Here is a 13,927-nt window from a genome sequence, read left to right on the forward strand (position 1 = left end):
AAAAAAAAAAAAAAAAAAAAACCAGATTAGGGAACTCTTAAACATAACTCTACCTTCTTGTAGACCCACATTTATGTATTTATTTATTTTTTTTCACATTTATGTATTTAACTTTCACTTGCAAAAGCAACTACAAATAAAATGAGAATCAGTATCAGTTAGTGGTAGAAAATAGAATTCACTCAAGGTGGTTGGAATGAAGACTAGTAGAAGAAATAGGTACAGGGATGCTGGCTGGAATCGGAGATCCACAAAGGCATCCTAACAACAGTGGTAAACCCATATTCTGGACCAAGCAGTAAGGGGAGGAAGGAGAGTCCCTGGAATCCAGTGAGATCCGGAACTAGGGAAGAAGGGCTGCCCAGTGGTAGTCAAGGAAGCACGATTGCTCTCAAGGGGAAAGAGCTGGCAAGAGATACTTTGACCTCTCTCCTCCTTTCTCCAGTCCTCCACTGAGTTTCTGATTGGCCTAACCAAGGAAAAGCCCAAGAGATGTAAACTAAACAGAATAACCAGCTAGACCACTTGGAGACTGTCAGATATCAGGACTGTAGGAAGTGCCAGGCTAGGCAGGAGGCCAAAGCACTACCAGTAAAGCAAAGGTTAATTTGGGAACTGCTCTTTTTTTCTCTCCTGACACCCGTGCCTGTAGATTTCCAGTGTCGTCTTTGGCAGATCTATAGTAGGCCACTGTAGTGTTGAATTAGCTTCATTGGTTTGCCCTACAGGTTGGGCTTCTGAGAGCTCAAGAGACCAACGGCCAAATTCTGTCATTTAAGTCTTCCTGTAAGACTTAAAGTGAAAGATTGTATCACCCAGGTTTAGCAACACCATAGAGAATTTTCACTGTTTACATGTAAGAACTGATCACCTTATAGCACAAACATGATACAGTATAATAATGCTTATCTTAATATAAATAGTTATAAACTATGAAGACACGGGCACTTCAGGTGGTGGGGTCGGTGATGGGCTGTGCCAGTGGTGGCAGACCTATGGCACAAGTGCTGCAGTTGACTGTTATCATTGAAAGCTCTAAAAGGTTCACCATCACTGGGTTGTACCTTCCAGGTTCTGTGACAGATGTCTTCTGCTTTCAACACCATGGGTTTTTAAGTTTTAATTTTTATTAGTACATGTTTTCAGTACATAGTGGTTACATTCGTCATGGGGAGTTGGTACAAGTACGTAGCACACCTTAATTCTGTTTTCATCCCTCCCTTCCCTACCCTTCCTTTTTTGGACCCCTTCCTTTCCTGCAAAAGATCTATCTCTGTATTCTATTATTTGTTATTCATTTTGCTCTTAATTTATATTTTGGGTTTCTCATATGTGAGAAATTTATGCAATATTAAAGGCTGTGTGATTTATTTTATTTGACGTGATGGTCTCAAGGTGTATCCATTTTTCGACAAATAACTCAAAAGTATCTTTCTAGCAGAGTAGTACTCCATTGTATATATTATATTTTCTTTATCCATTCACCTATATAGGCCACTTCCAAGATTTATCTATTAATATAGCTAAAAACATGATTCTGTAAACACACACATGTATCACTGTAATGTGTTTTAAATTTTCTTGGGACGATACTTAAGATGGTGTTATGACTTGTATCGAGATATTCCCTCAAGGCCTCATTTGCTCATAGGTTAGGCTTTTGGGTGGTTGGATCATGAGGAGTGTGATGCTGGATTTGGGGTTTGTGATAAGTAAGTTAATCCACTGATTGAGTCAGCATAGTTTTGGGTGTGTGTAGGAACTAGCCTACAAGCTGAGCTGGAACCTGACCAAGAGGTGACAAAGATGAAAAATAAAGAGACACAGAAACAAGTTAAAATCTGAGGGGCCAAGGAAGGGGTTCACATCTCCCTTCGACATAGAGCCCCACATGACTGGTGCACCTTGACTTTATTCACTCAGACACGGGTAGAAGCAGTTAGAGTTCCACAGGATCATCTGTCTCCCACCTTCCACTGTACTTCTCCAGGTAAATCACTTAACCTCAGGTGTTTTTGCTTCTTCCTGCAGTGTGTTAGCAAGCTTGAATGCCCTGTTTCTTCCCAGCGCTCACTGAGGAGGAGGATGCCAGGTAGGCCTCATGCTTCCTATCTGGTCTTCTGTAGGTGTGGATGAGAAGATCTGTCCTCTGTGTCGGTAGCACCACCCAATAGGCTTGTTAACCCGGTTAGGATAAAAGTCTGGAAGGCTTTTGTTTGCTGCATTGTGCCTGTCCTGCCATGCACTGTTTCTTCTCTGCTGTGCTGCCCTACCTTGGGGCCAGCTAACAACTGAAACCTCTATGAACGATGAGCTAACATAAACCTTTCCTCCATTAACTTGTGGGTGTTGGGTATTTTTGTCCCAGCAGTGAGAAAAGTGACTAAGACAGAAGGGGAATAGCTGGGTCAAATGGAATTTCTATCTTTAGTTTCTCAAGGAATCTCCATCCTGATTTCTGAAGTGCCAGCCGCGTGGTTTTGTGTATCTCTGAGAGATTCTGAGACGTCAGCAGGGGAGAGTATTAGATGTCTGAGTCTGAGGTTGTTCCAGCAGGATCTTGCCAAATCCACATTTTGTTGTCTTTTGCTCTGTACAGAGTTGAATATCTATAGTCTCGAGAATCCAAAATGCTCAAAAATCAGAAACTTTCTGAGCGCTAACACGATGCTCCCAGTGGAAAACTCCACACTTGACCTCATGTGACAGGTCACAGAATGCAGGGACGTGAAAAGTATTGTGCAGAATTATCTTCAGGCTGTGTGTGTAAGGTGTATATGAAGCCTGAATGAATTTTGTGTTTAGACATGGTCCCATCCCCAAGATTTCTCATTATGTTACAGCACATGCAACTATTCCAGAATTTAAAAAGAAACATTCTGGTCCCAAGCATTTTGGATAAGGGATATTGCACCTATACACTTTGATCCCTGTAGCCTCGAAGCCTTCTTATACTGTGATTTAGAAAAGTTCAAGGTACAGTTGTGCTTATCTTTTGAATAATTAAAAAGCCAGTAAGATGTGACTGAGGCTTGGGAGGGCTGGTTGTTGAGTACGGAGCTCTGGCTCACTGCCAGGGTGACAACTTGTCTGTCACCAAATGTTGATCTTTTCAGGTCACTGATCGTTTGTAGATACTTCATCAAAGGAAAAGAAAAGGAGTATACTAATGTGTTTTTAATGTTTTTAAATAATGAATTCTTGAAAAATTTGGAGTGCCAAAGACACAATTAATAAGTGAGGTAAAACTGCTTTTTTTTGTTTTTTTTTTTTGTGGGGGGAGGTTTTGAGACAGGGTCTCACTATGTAGTTGAGACTGACCTGGAACTCACTATGTAGCCCAGGCTGGTCTCGAGCTCACAGTGATCCTCCTGCTTCAGCCTCTGGAGTGCTGGGATTACAGGTGTGCGCCACCACGCTGCCTGAGGTAAAACTATGTTAATCTCTAAAGTGTCTGTCTTAATTTTAAATGTACGAATCATTCTCTGACTTCACCTGTGTATCAGCAGTGCCTTAATAAAATACAGCAGGGCTTCACCAACCTCAGTTGCATAAAAAGGACCCAGAGAGCTTATTAAAAAGGGAGATCTCTGGGCAACCCCACCTTAGGCATAGAGTCCTCAATTTTTTTTACCAGCATTCAAAGTGGTTCCAGAAGCATAGCTTAGGAAATACTGCAACTGGAATTATTGATCCCCTTAAGCCTTTTGAAAAGTGCTTTTTCTTTCTTTCTTCCTTTCTTTTTTCCTGTTTATTCTGAATTGTAAAATTCCTTCTAGACATTCTGGCTGACTGTTTTGACCTCCATTCTTCAGGCAGGCTGTCCTGGCAGGACAGATGCTATACAAGAAAAGATTTCTCTGGTGATGGTTCCTGGTGTTACATGGTGGGAGAGGTTGACTTGTTTAAAAACAAAGAAATAAAAATCTCCATCCAAATCAGTGGTCTCCTTAAAGAGGTTGGAGAAGTAATCCAGTGGTGTCTGTTTCCAGCCTGTGTTGTTATTAATCCTGTTATGAATGATAATGCTTTCCATTTACTGGCTTGCTGTCTCCCAGGAGACAGCCTGCTAGACCCTGCTGGGTGATTAAGCCACTCACTCAGCGTCTTGCAGGCCACTCGAGGGCTATTTGCTTAGAGCAGATGACTATTTCTTCAGCCTTCAAGTCTTTGCTGTATGATATGTTAACTGTTGCTTATAGTTCCCGGGGATAGAAGGCTCTGTGCTGTGGGGTTTGAGGCCCGGAGAGATGTTCCCTTTCATCCTGTACCATTCTGTCCTGTCCCTTCCCACTCACCTCCCACCTGGACCTTTTACTCCCTTGTTGTGTTAGAAGCCTCCTGACCCCTTCCAGTGGGGCAGGGACAGGCCTATCACTGCCCTTTTTTAGGCTTTTGTATCCTATTGGGAAAAAAGACCCAGAGCCTTACTTAATAAGAAATGTTTATTTTAGTACTTAGGTAAACACGGGGGGAGTCGGAACATTTACTCACCAGGTTTTTACAATTTCAGTTTACAGTACAGACTTTGTGGCCAGTTAAGGCAGTGAATGCAGGAAAAGGGAACACGGGAGAGAAGAGTGGCGGGAAAATGGACAGTCAGGAGAGCATTTCAGAGGGTTCTTTACTGTTTCTGTAACCTTTTGTGATGAAGCTTTTCACGGCTCCAAAATCTGGGTGGCCTTAATCACAACTATAGTATAAGTGGGACTTTGACTTCCATATAGAAGGAAGTGTACTCCTGCCTACTTTCTACCTCCATGATCTCTGAAGCCTGCTGGCTTTACATCTGGCTTGTCCATGCTGTGACTAAGCATGCATGGATCATCATGGGGAGGGGGAACAGCTCAGCCATGGTTATTGCTGTCAGCTGATTAGGCCCAGTGGCTCCACTGATTGCTTCGGAGGTGTAGACACCTCTAGCACACATCTGCTAGTAGCATTGATTCTTAAGCTCTGCAGGATAAGTGGGGTGCAGTTCCATCCCTCTCAGCACACACACACTTGTTATTTAACAGGTGATAGAGACCATACTTAGACTCCAAATCTAACCCAAGGAAATAGTTTAACATGTGGACCCTCCCAACACCACTTTACCAAAGGTAGGACTTTCCTAAGAATTGAGGCCATTCTGACAAATATGCTGTCTTCCTCCCTGTAATGAGCGGTGAGGCAGTCAAGGAAGGTAATTAAAGAGAGAGTGCTTGTTAACAGGCTAGAAGTAACTTGTTCCATCTAAGTTTCACTCTGGTCAGTGCTTTGAGGGCCACCCATGACCTCTTCTAGTCGTAAGGGCATCTGTTCTACATAAAGAGCAGACTTTTTCCCTGCAGATGCTCTTCTGCAGAAGGTAACACACTGCTTAAACCAAAGAGGCCACGTGCGGCTGTTTCTGTCACAGTTGCAGTGCTGTTTTGGGTTGGCCCTCCAGGAACCTTTTTCAGTCCTTATCCTTGTTCTCCAGAGAAGATGTGTTAAGCTGTGTTCTTTGGCCATGGTCAGGGGACTTAGTATGTGCAAAGCAGTCCCTGGAACAGTCCACTCTTCCTCTGCCACCCAGGCACTTCTGTTGCTTGCCTATCTCTGCTGTCACTACCTTGGCCTGGGCCCTGCCATTTCTTGCCTAGAAGATGCAGTGGTCTCTGTTGCCACTCCTTTTTCCTTTCTGCACCTTCAGTGGTTTGGAAATGCAAACTAGACCACTTTCCTTGTCTTCTTCACCCTGCTGCAGATTTGGAAATAGCCTTGTTAAACTAAGTTTCTGACGTAGACGTAATCACACCTGTGAGGCCTTTGCACGCAACAAGGCCAGGTGCTGTTTCCAGTTTATTCTTTGAAACTTTTGCCTCCTCCTCTTTTTCAGCTACCCTGGCTGCTTCTGCTAGTGGTAGCTTCTCCTCTTCCTCCTCCTCCTCCTCTCCTCCTTCTCTCTCCTCTTTTTTTTTTGGTACTGGAGATAGAACCCAGGGCCTTTGCACTAGGCTATATCCCCAGCCCTCCCTGCATTTTTTTATTTTATTTTTTTTTTTTTTTGAGACAAGATCTTGTCAAGTTGCCTAGGTAGGACTGTAGATTGTGATCCTCTTGCCTCAGCCTGCCAGAGTGCTGGGATTACAGGTGTGTGCCACCATACCTGATGCAACCTGGCTTCTTAACAACAGTATCTCCAAAACACCAAGCTCCCTCCTGCTTGCTACATGGCCTTTGCACAAGCTTTGCCTGGACTGAGAGTATTTATTTCCTTCTCTCTTTGCCTGGCCAACTTCATATCTTAGATTAACTGACATTTTCCACAGCGAGGCCCTTTGGCCCCTAAGGTGAAAGCTGATTCTCAACATTCTCTGAGTGTTTGCCACAGTGTGTAATTGTTTACTTATATGTAGGCTTTTTTGGCTGGAATCTTTAGGCTCTCCTGCACTGCAAGCTCCATGAATACCATGAGTAGAATGAGCCAGGCCTGCACTACCCCCTGTGTGGAAGAATGGATTCCCCTCTCTTCTAGATGGGCACCTGGACCCATGTACTGTAATGTTTATTTACAGAGGGACCGTTCTGAATACATTTCTGTATCGTAGGTCAGCCATGAGTAAGGGCTTCTTACACTGTGCCAGGCATCAGAAACACCTGAAGGGCTTGTTAAAACACAGCTTGGTGAGCCCATGCCTAGAGTTCATGATGTATTACTGTATGCCTCGTGAGCAGCCCAAGAAATTGCATTTCTAATGAGTCCCCAAAGATGCCATGCTTCTGGTCTGGAGAATGCACCAAACATTGAGAAGAAGGAACAGAACAATTAGTCTCACAGTACAAAATGTCTTGCCCTGTGGCCTGCTAGCTTGTGGAATGCCAACCAGGAAATACAGTAAAAGGTGGAGGAAAACCATACGTGTGGCCTATTATAAGCCAACATGTGAGCTTGTGAGCTTGTCTTTTCCTTCCTCCCACTCATCCTGTGCCATTGTGTGAGCTTGTTCTGAAAACTCTTACTTTTTTTGTTGTTCATATGGTAAAATTGGGGGCTACAAAGGATTGAGGTACAGAATCCCCAGGAAGGAGAACGTTTTTAAAGTGCTCCTTTTAACCATGCTGTAAAAATTCAAAGCAAGGATCCTGGTTGGCCATTGATGGCAACTGTGGCTTAGGCCAGCCATTGATGGCAATGTGTTCCTTTAAAACTTCTTGTCAAGGACTCTTTCTTTCCGCTTGAGAGCTCTTTGGCTTGCCAGTGGCCCTAAGATAGGTTGTCTCCAAGCATGTCATCCTTCCCTCCCTATCAGCCTCTGACATCCTTCCTGGGTGTCAAGAGCCCTTCATGGGCTCCGTGGGGTGTGGGGTTCCTTATCTCACGTGTCACATAGGAAGCTGGTGATGTCACTGCATTGTGGAATTGCCCTTGGCGTGATACACATCCAGCTTTCATGTCGTCATTGTGCCTCCAGGTAAATAGTTTTATGTCAGGGTTTCTTGCTCCTTAAAATAGGGATAGCAACATCTACAGGAGCTTAGTGTGCTGGGGTAGAATAGAGCCTCCACATATGGTGGAACTGAGCTCAAATGCAAGCTTTGCTAGTCTTGGCTATTTCACAGTGAGCAAGTGATGGAGTCATACAGTATTAGGCCTCAGCACTTTCCTTCATATGGTAATTAGAACGGTTCCTACCTCAAAGGGGTTTGGGGAAGATAAAATACTAGTGAAGACTTGTAGAATCTGAATAAAGTTTGTATCATACCAGTGTTAACTTCTTGGTTTCCATAGCGGTATCGTGCTTTCACATAAGACTGAAGTTAGGGAAAGCCCATATTCCCATCATAGTGTCCTGTAAAAGCCCCTAGGAGTCCTTCCTTCCTCCCTCCCCATTCCCTTTTCCTCCTCTCTTTTTCAACGAGCCTGCTAAATGAGTCTCTGGAGGTGGGGATGTTAACTCATTGGAAGGATGACAGGGTTGCTTAGACAGGAAGGTGGCTGATGCTTTATGCCAGCTTATAAGAGATGGACAGTTGTGTTCCTTCTAGTTACACACGAACACCAAACATTTGGAGTAGGCTTTGCAGTTTTACAATCCACTTTCACATGACCTAATTTAACCATCTGCATAATAAACCAGTTTGTGGGGGAGGATAAAGACTCAGCCCTGAGAATGACTCTGCTCCTTTCCTCACTCTGGATGCCCTCCCTGGGCTTGTCTTGTTTGTTGTTATTGTGACATATCTTTTTAGAAGCTCTTTCAGAGATTCTAATATCTTTCTCCTAAGTCTGAAAATGATGGCTCTGGAGAAGAGTGGTTTTTAAATTACATCTGAGTTATCTGGAGAGGGCAAATACAGATTGCTGAGCATCACACTGCCGTATTTCCTAAAAGAGGGTAGATTTATACCAAACAAATCAAGAAACACATCTGCCTGAGTAGGGTGGTGGTGCAGCCCTGGGTGAAAGGAAGCCTTAGTTTCCCCACCTGCACATTGTAGCCTGGCTTGCAGGAGGCACTGGTGTGGGATGGTGTAAGGAGGTTGTGTGTAGCTGTGGTAGAGGTTGCGGGGGAGCGGGAAAGATGGGGCCCAGCGTTAGGTGGACACAGCTGGTCTAACTAGTCTCCCCCAGCCCCTGAAGATGGTTTGTGGCATATAAGAGAGCATTCTGACTCCCAGAGTGGCCAGGTGGGAGAGGGCTGCAGTTGGACAGCTGGGTTTACATCCTGGTTTTTCCCTTCTTGGCTGGGACTGTGAGAGTTACTGTAACTTCACCTCTCAGCTGTGCTGGCTGCTTTAGCTCTGCTTCATCTGCAGATGAGATTAATGGGGTAACTACTGAAAGGGGTTTGTGGTAAAAGTTGCTCCGACGGAACTGATTGGTTCATGGGCATCCAGTAATGCCAGCTGCTGCTCTGGTGTGAGCATTAGTGTCACCTGACCCTTCTCGTGGACTGGGGTAGGAGCTTCTAGGAGTGTCCGGTGAGTGGTCTTAAGTGTTTTTACCAAAGAAAATGTGCCAGCCTCCAGGCGGGAGTGAGGAAAGCTGGAGTTGTGGAAGCTGGTGAGGAAGTGTGGTGGCGCAGAGCTAGCTGTGTGGGCGTTGGGGACCATCGGTAAGCCTGTAGCTTTTTATAGTTTCCAGGCTCTTGTGAAGGACATACTCACTCCCCTGCACCACCGGCTCCAACAAGTCTTCCTTTCCCTCCTTCAGGAGAAAATGACTGTCTTTGCCTTAGCTGACTGAGCAGGGCCAGGGTAAAGTTCTGTCTGCCCAGCGGGTGCTCACCAGTACCTCGCCTGGCTGTGTTGGGTTTGGGAGTGTTGGGAAGGAAGGGAAATCATTTTTTTCAGCTTTGTGGAGTCAGACCATGGATTAGAAGATACATTTTTCTGGTGGAAACATTGTTACCTAGTAACTCATTTAACTTCTGAATGCTGGCCACTTGCCCTCCAGCCCGGATCTGCAGCAGAGGGACCTGAGCCAAGAGTTCCTCTGTTGGCCTCCTGGGCCCTGGACTCCAGTTTGGAGGAGGCAGAAGTCTGAGGCCCCTGAGATGGGGGGGAATAGGAACCTCCGGAATCTCTTCTGTTCTGACTCCCCCTTACAGTTTTCAAAAACTCGCAAATTGGTCCACCAGAGTAAAGTTTATTTTTTTTTCCCATTAAGAGTGTGATCCTGGTCGAGGCTGCCTTTATGGAGTTGTCAACATTTTATCTACTTGTTTGAGTATCTATTTCAAATTTCTGATTTTTGTTTCACTTTGAGCTTCTTTTTTTGGTTGTTAGGATGGTTTCAGTCAGATTTGTTTAAAAAAAAAAAAAAAAAAAAGAACCAGGAGTATCAGTGTGTCTTTTTAGAAAAGATCTTGCTAGTATTAAGTGTAAAATATGTGTGATATGAATATTTGGAGACTGATGAAGTGATAGCAGTGAAGGTGCATGCATTTCCCTTAGAGGGATGGGTCTCCTCATAGCTCTCTCAATGTAGTTTTTTGTACTCTGAGTTTTGGGGCGTTTTGCTGACAGGCAGGAGATTGTCACCTGAAATGGCTCTGGCCTGGTTGGGGGACTGGCCTTGAGAATTTGACTGGGAGGAGGTGGCAAGGCATGTGAGGGAGGACAGCAAGAGAATTTTTCCTTTCCAGTTGTGTTGGGCCTTTTAATTAAAGTCATATTTTAGTAATTGCTGCAAATTGAGTTGCAGTGTATTGAGAACTTTGTGTATACTTCCTTACTTGATATTTAGACTAATGCTTTGAGATTAGTATTCCCCCTTTACAGTTAAACAGAGTCATATACCCTGTGGTACCAGGTCAACCACAGTGTGCATTTTTACAGCGGTGTAACAATAAAACTATATAGCCCAGTGATGTCATAGTCACTTCAGGTCATATTAGTACACTCATGGGATGAAACAGCCTGCTGGTACTTTTCTCAGAAGATATTTCCCTCATTAAGTGACACATGACTTCTGTTGCTGAGTGGTTGAATACTTTCCCCACGGTCCCATAGCTAGGATTTGAATAGAGCTTGACACAGTTCCCAAACACATGAGTTCTACTATGCTGAATCGTTCCCTTAAGGAGACTTAATAACAGGAGGAAGAGGAGTAAGGCAGCATTTTTATTGAATGTCTGCTGCATATGAAGCACCATGTGTTAAGTGCTTTAGCATTACGTCCTTCACCCTGAGGACCATGTGGAGTACATTACAGCTGTTACACAGATGATGAAATGAGGTTTAGAGATGTTAAAGTGCTTTGCAAATTTTATTGAAGTGGGATGACCTTTGTGGTCCAAGTCGCTACTGTTAGAATAATGAGTTTAGGAGCATGACTAGAAGCCATAGTGTTAGTGAGTTGTTTAATATTTGGAGTGCTGGCTTTGTATAAGAGCCTGTATCTGAAATGCCCTTTAGAGACACTGAAAAGTGTATGACATGGCCCGCCCTGGGGAGCTGACAGTCTGGTTAGGGAGTTGCCACACCCAGGAAGGAAGATGTCCCAGAGATGTTTGAGTTGCACAGGGGTAAACTGAGTTTAAGCCCTTGAAGAGTAGGGGATACATTGATGCAGGGAAAATCATGACAGAGGGAGATTCTGTCTCAGACCCATGGAAGTGAGCAGAGTAGTCCTAGCATCCATAGTCTGTAGAGGCTAGGATGTGACTTTTGGAGCTGGTGATGCTAGAGCTTCCTTACTGAAGCAGAGATATGGGTGTAGGGCACTTCAGGGCTCATCTAGCAGATGTTGTGGGGAGGGTGTGAAAAAATAGGAGAGGAGGCTGGAGAAAGACCTGCCAAGGAGGAAGTGACTGGGCTACTGAGTTGGAAATGGTTAAGGCAGGGACACGCTCATCAGGGTTATTAGTAAAGTCAGCTGGCCAGCATCCTTAAGCCAAGGTGAGTAATGCTGAGAAGAGATCTCACTGATCTCACTGATGTGATTGAATCGAATACTGAGAGAGGAGAGAGCAACAGTGATCCAAGCAAGATTAGATGACTTTGATGACAGGCCCTTAAGAGGAGTGTGTTTAATTCTCCCCACCTGATGCCCAGAAGGATTCATTTGCATTTTTTAAATTGGAAAACTCTTCCCTTAGGCCTCTTGTCCCACTTCTACAGAGTTCCCATCCATTATCTTACCATCTGGTGAGGGATGCCCAAGTCTGACCTGCGTGCCAGTTTGAGTCTGGCACTGTCAGGGGATTGCCAAGGTTTCATAAAGGGTCGCAGTGGGTGAAGATGGCATTGTGATACGGGTTTTATCACTGTAGAGACTAGTGCTGGTGGCCGTGAAGTTTGGCTTGATGACGAGTGGTTTCTGCTGAGCAAGCCAGAGGGCAGGAGAAGTAGGGAGAGCAGTGAATAACACAAAGAAGGAAGAAATGCCATGTGCGCAGAACCTGCAGCTCTAACAGTCCACGGTCAGACCAGTGACTTGTTTCTTTACAGCTCTGTCGTTCCACCTTGCTGTTCTAGTCCAGCAGTAACCAACACTTAGTTTAGGATCCTTTCTCCCATCGGAGTCATATTCAAATGTTTTTTAGGTTATTACTTTCTGGAAATTGTTTATTTTAATTTCTTAAAAGTTCATTTTGTTTTTGATTGACCATAATTGTATACATTACATACTGATAGATGGTCATTATTAATAAAAATAAAAGCTGGTTTCTTATTTCAACTTTTTAATTTAAAAATGTCTTCATTTTCTGAGATAGTCTCACTATTCACTTTAGGCTGGCCTTGAACTCACTGCTGTAGCCCAAGCTGATCACAGACTGCAGCAAACTCCTGCTTCACCCTCCCAAGTGAGGGCTGGGATTATAGGTATACACCGCTATGCCTACCTTTCGTACTACAACTTTAGTGAAGTAATTTAGTGAGTATGGTTGGTAGGAAATACAGTGATGTGAGAGTTGTTTTTCTAATGTTGTTTTCTTTAATAATTAGAAACTAGAGGGCTGAGGATTTAGCTCAGTGGTTCTGCTGCCTGTCTCGCAAGCGCAAGGTCCTGAGTTCCATCCCTGGTAGCCCCTCACACCAAATAATAATAATAATTAGAAACAAGAGATTAAATTTGAGGACTTTGTCTTGCTAAGGAAGTATTGTAGAGATTGGCTTTTTTTTTTTTTACTCACTTGAGTTTTTTTTTTAAATCTTTTTTATTCATTAAGTTTGTTGGTACATTTTGGGTATACAATATGGTATTTATCATTGGGAGTTTGTACCAGGACATGATATTCTTATTTTTCCCCATTCCCCTGCCCTCCCTTCAACCCCTCTGTTCTCCCAACACTTTGTTTCTGTTTTTTTCAAGATTAGCTTCTTTCACCTGGAAAGACCTGTGGTGAGGTGAGGCCTGCATGTGTCTGTTATTGGTGCTCCAGAGTGCAATAAACTCCAGTTATATCAGCTTACATCCTTCTTGAATGGAGGCTTATGACGACTGCTTCTTTGTGTCTCTCTGTTCTGATCCTTTCTGTTCTGAGGCTGGCCAGTTGCTTCGTTTGCATGTTTGTAAGATCATTTATAAGTTTGCTGTGTGACCTATTTCTTAAAGGATAAGCCCTCAAGACACATGGGCACAAAGCTCTTTATTGGTTCTATGGAAGATTATCTGTCGTCCTGCATGGTATTGGTAAATATAAAACATGTAGTCCTGAAATATCTCTACACCAGTACTATCCCATAGAACTTGACTTGATAAAGGAGATGTTCTTTAGTTATCCTATCCTGAGTTGTAACCACTGGTCATATATGGCCATTCAGTTCTTGACTAGTGCATCTGAGGGATAGAATTTTAGATTTAATTACTTTTTTTTTTCCTGGTACCGGGGATGAACTTAGGAACTTGGGCTTGTGAGGTAGGCCCTGGCCCCTTAGGCTTAATTAATTTTAATGTAAATGGTCATGTGTGACAAGTGGCTGTCATTGAACAGCACTGTTCAAGCCAGTGGCCAGAGGTGACCTATCGCTGTATTTGGTGCTACGACTTGGATGGAGGTCTTAGTTAGGCAAGCTTGTTTGTGAGGGGAGACACAAGGCTATTCTTTCTAATGGACATTAAACAATTTATATAGATAGCATAGAATTGTGAAATTGTTTTTCATTTTGGGATTCAAGAAGATTTAGGAGAGTTGGAGCTGAAAGTAGGGAGGAAAGTTTTTTTCTTTTTAAGGAACATGACATGCCTATGGCTTTCACATCTTGTGAAATTATGTCTGTGTGGCTGCAAATGTTTCATTATTCATGTGATATGGTATGCTCCAGACTTGGGAGTCTAACACATCTGTGTGAAGATAGGAGTCACCTACTTTGGCATTGCCAGCCTTGCTTGTGTGTGTCACATTCAGCACCTTTTTGTCCTACCTCCTTTGTGGGTGTTGTACTTGGATGGTCAGTGCGATTTCTGTGTGGGGGTGCTGAAGTCGTCTGATGTTTACTTTTTGAATGTAAA

At 43.7% G+C, this 13,927-nt stretch overlaps 1 protein-coding gene across 1 annotated transcript in view; it reads left to right on the forward strand.

Moving 5' to 3' along the window:
* Mgat5 (alpha-1,6-mannosylglycoprotein 6-beta-N-acetylglucosaminyltransferase) overlaps positions 1-13,927 on the forward strand; it is a 308,365-nt gene that overhangs the window by 5,448 nt on the left and 288,990 nt on the right. Inside the window, exon 2 of the mRNA XM_019204841.2 lies at positions 2,032-2,092. The gene's annotated coding sequence lies outside the window, so the exon portion shown is untranslated. The remainder of the gene's footprint in view (positions 1-2,031; positions 2,093-13,927) is intronic.

The sequence above is a fragment of the Fukomys damarensis genome, unplaced genomic scaffold (assembly GCF_012274545.1).
Source record: "Fukomys damarensis isolate Sample0158 unplaced genomic scaffold, DMR_v1.0_HiC HiC_scaffold_29, whole genome shotgun sequence".
Lineage (NCBI taxonomy): Eukaryota > Metazoa > Chordata > Mammalia > Rodentia > Bathyergidae > Fukomys > Fukomys damarensis.